Below are 4444 nucleotides of genomic sequence, written 5' to 3' on the forward strand. Positions count from 1 at the left end.
TAAAATTATTAAATTTTTAGGAGAAATAGTGGCACTGAGATTGTAAAGAAAAAGACTTTTTATATTTTTGAGAGTTATACTAGGATGATATGATGTTTTAGGGGAGGAGATCAGTAAGTAGGATAGAAATAAAGTAAGACTGGCTGGTTGATAATTTTTGAAGTTGAGTGATAAATACTGGGGATCGTCATACCATTTTTGTGTAGACTTGAAATTTGCAAAGTAACTGAAAATAAATCGTATCAACTTTATCTTTAGTGAAGGTCAAGATTTTCCATATGGACAGATAAACTTGTCCAAAACTAAATTGAGTCAATACTGCTATATCCCCCAACCAACCTTCACCCCAATTGCTACCAAGCAGTTGAAAAAACCACAACTCTCTTTTCTTCCCCTTGTTGCTCTCCGATACTCACACGAATAAGCAAGAGATGTCCAGGAATCACAAACATAAATAGAAGCTCTGGACTTACTATTCAGAAGCCCTGAGCTGCTGAAGTGGGCAGAACTTCCTGCATGGCTTATATAAAATCTCCCATGTCTCTGGCAATATCAGGAATTATATTCAACACTCCTAATAGGTGACCTCAGGCAATCCAATAGGCTGCTTTTCTGATAAGATTTTGGACAGCCGTCTCTGAAGCTATGTGCAGGAGAAAACCTGAAGTGAAAGTCACTTCATATAAATCATTTAAAAATATTGAATTAAAATCAATATATACCTCTGTGTATTTCTAGTTTATGGACAAATTCTTGGCAATGGTAACCTTTCACAGCATGCTCTTCTGCACAGGAAGACAACAGTGTGATTTAGATTGCAGAGCCAGCAAACTAGAGGCCCAGCTGGAGCCCATAAGGGCAACCAGCAATGTGCTGGTGACATCACTACAGCAAGGACAGCATTTTTCACATTCTAGAGTTCAGGGAAGACAATCTGGCAAATTAAAGAAGTATTCACTTAGGGTAATGTGAGACCTTTCTTGTTTCAATTAATTCTTCACTTCAGTATAGCGGCAGAATATTTAACAAGGCTTTCAAATAAAGTGGTCATGTTTGCTAGGAAATAAAAGCAATAAATCAAACCAAAATAATCACAATCGAGGTTTGAAACATATGGTGCCTGTAATTTTATAGAACCGCACAATCCTTTGATGCTGTCCTGATAGATGAGAGCCCAAGAGAGTGGGTTTTTCCTTCCTAAAGGAAAAGTAAATGTGCTTATGTTATGTTATCTCTTTCTGTGTTTTAAAAATAGCATTCAAGCAATGTTCATATGTTTGAAATAGTTACCCAAGCAATTTGAGAAGACTTCCCTTGTACTTTCCCAAACACTTCTCTGGGAAGCAATTTCATTTTTTTTTCTTGGGAACAGTATCGTTCCATACTAATGTGGGATTCATAAATTTAAACCTTACCTATTTTTGCAAAACAGTTTGTGCCCATAGATATACAGGCCTGTTTCATAAATTTGTTTTTGAATTGTTAATGATGTCCAACTAATCATAGATATTTTTGCTATTTTGGGAGGAAAGAAACTCCTAAGCAAGGATAAAAGATTTGAGCAGGTATAGAAAATTATCATCCACATTTCATCATGAATGATTATCCTTGGAAGCTTACTGAAGTCAAACAATCCCTTAGTAGCCATTTCACGCAATTATGGGTACAGCAGTAAATAAGCAATAGTTTATTCAAATACCCATGGTTGTGCCTTTTGCCACATGTCTATACTACATACATTATTAGCTTTCTGTGTGGTTTCCCAGAGGACCTGGTACATGGTTGGACACAAACAAGGTGTATGCTCAATAAACTCTATTAAGACTCTTACTGTCCAAAGACAGGAGCAACATATAACTAGCTTTTGGATACATGAGGCTATTAATTAACTCACATTATTCTAACTAGTCAGTTGAATGTTATTTTGGACCTTTATTGTAAACAGGCTAAGTTCCCACTCAGAGGTAGAATCTCAATTTCCCCAGCATCCTGAAGACTGAACACAAAACAAGCAGGCATAACACATGCCTTCTAGGTTAATCTCTGTAAGCTCCTTTGGATTTTGATGACTAAAAATTAGCTTTTTTTATTTAAGCCTCTTTCTCTTTCCACTTACCAAGCATCTCCTGGGCAATAGTTAACCTACTATAAACTCCATCAACATTGAAAATTTTCTCTATTACGAATTGCTAAATGTAGTTGTACATTCATTTTGTCCAAATACTAAATAAGATAACTTTATGTTTTTAATCATCTCCATGACAGCTGTTGATCCAGGATCAAATAAGTGTTATCCCAGAGGATTAGGATTAAATGTTTTGAAAACAAGACACGACATTACCACGTATGATTCTATGGAGGCAGGGAGAGAAGGGAGATCAATGTGTAAGAAATAAGGTTGGACCCAACTCAACTATGCTATGTGGAAAATTGACCTGTAGTGTTCCCAAGTTCCTCAGTTCCTGCTTTGCGGTACTATCCCTTCAAAATAGGTTCTCTTGAGAAGGGCCAGGTAACAGTGCCTCAGAGTGCCCCTCTCCAGCCGTGCACCCTGGGAGCTGGTCTCTAGCTGTGGAATGAGCAGCAGCAGGGAAGGGTAAAGGGAGTATTTTCTCAGGCAGCCAGAGTCTCTGAAGTCATAGCACATATGTGGCTGCCTGTGTCATCAGTGACACCCACCCCACCTATGCAGAAGGCCAATTTAGAAAAGGAAAATATGATTAAACACATCTTGAAAGTCCTAATTGTGATTCCCTGGATGATTCTGACTGTAGGTGTGGACTATACCATAAACACAAAAAGATCTTTTAAAAACAGAGGTCTTGTTTTCCTGCAAATGTTCCAAAGAGAAAATAATAGGGAAAGAAGGCTCGTTCTCCCAGAAAGCACAGATCCTGCCAAATGGTTTCTAAATGTGTTTCTCAAAAATCTCCATGTGCCATCAGTGGCTTTTTAGTACTTCTGGAAATGGAAAGAGCAGAAATCAATGACACTGTGAGAAAGCTCACATTTAAGGGAATTAGCTTGCTGAGAAAACAGGTAGTCACGCTTTTAAGTCACAATATGGATACGACACGAGTCCTCTTCGCAAGCTAGAAATACACGAATACTCAGAACTCAGCCACTTTATATTGCTGCAAGGAAAATGCAAAGCTCGAAAGGGAAGTTTTCACATAATTTCTCTATTTCAAACTCAAGTGAATAGCGGTTTCTGGGGTATATATTGGGCAACCAGATTGACTCACTGGAATTTAACAGTAATTTTTTCTTCTTTTTTTTAGCTTCGGAATCCAAATAGACTGTAATTTTACCACTTATTAGAACTATTTTTAGTCAAGCAGAGAGAACCCAGAAGATGTGGGTTAAGATGCCAAATAGAAGAAAAAAACGTTTGTTCCTGGGCAAGATTGCAGCTAGGTGGTCAGTTCTCCAGAATAACCAGCTATTTTGATCAATTGAAGTAAACATATTTATTCAAGCTGGTTATTTCGCCAGCACACTGAGGTCATTGAATTGATCCTCCACTTTGGTAATGAAACAAAGTGGCCACTACAGAGGCCACTGTGGGCCCAGCTCTAGTCACCAAAGCACAGCACCACCCCTAGCCAGGCCCTCTTCAGCCGTCCCGACTGTTTTCTCTGGCACTGTCAAAGTGAAAGTCAAGTGTGTCCCATCAGTTTTAGATAGTTACATAAGCAAGGCCCAGCCAGTCACTTCCTAAGTGACTGCTGAAGTGTGTTTTATCTTCTCACCCCATTTCTCTGCTGTCCAGACTGGTAGGAAAATTCTGGTCATTTCTCAACCAACAGGTTTTGAGGAAAGTTTAAATATATTTTATTATAAAAATAATACATGCTCAGTTTTTAAAATTCAAATAGTAAAAGAGATGATAAATTTAAAATTAATTCTACTGCACTCCAAACTCTCTATCATGTGTAGTCACAGTCTCGCTCACTAACAATTAAAAAAAAATCTTTTTGTATCTTTATAAAAGCAAGAAAAATCAACTGAAAATGTGTTTTATGTCAGAAACTCTGCTAGACGCTGAATATCCAAAAAAGTAAGAAATGGCTCCTCTCTTTACCCCCAGATTTACTGCAGTGAGAAGTGTAATGGGTATGTACGATGTTTGATGGGGAAACAGGGACAGAATAATTGTGCCCCAGTGTTGAAGATGTGTGAATATTGAGGGATGCTTTGTAGGAGAGGTTATACTTGAACAGGATTTTTTTTTTTTTTTTTTTTTTGTCCTTTTTGAGACCGGCCGCACTGCACTCAGCCAGTGAGTGCTGTGAGTGCACCGGTCATCCCTGTATAGGATCCGAATCTGCGACGGGAGCGCTGCTGCACTCCCAGCGCCACACCTGAGTGCGCCACGGGCTTGGCCCTTGAACTGCATTTTTAATGCTGCATAGGAAATAAAAAAAGAGAGTGGAGGTGGGGC

The sequence above is a fragment of the Galeopterus variegatus genome, unplaced genomic scaffold (genome assembly GCF_000696425.1).
Source record: "Galeopterus variegatus unplaced genomic scaffold, G_variegatus-3.0.2 Scaffold4790, whole genome shotgun sequence".
Taxonomy (NCBI): Eukaryota; Metazoa; Chordata; class Mammalia; order Dermoptera; family Cynocephalidae; genus Galeopterus; species Galeopterus variegatus.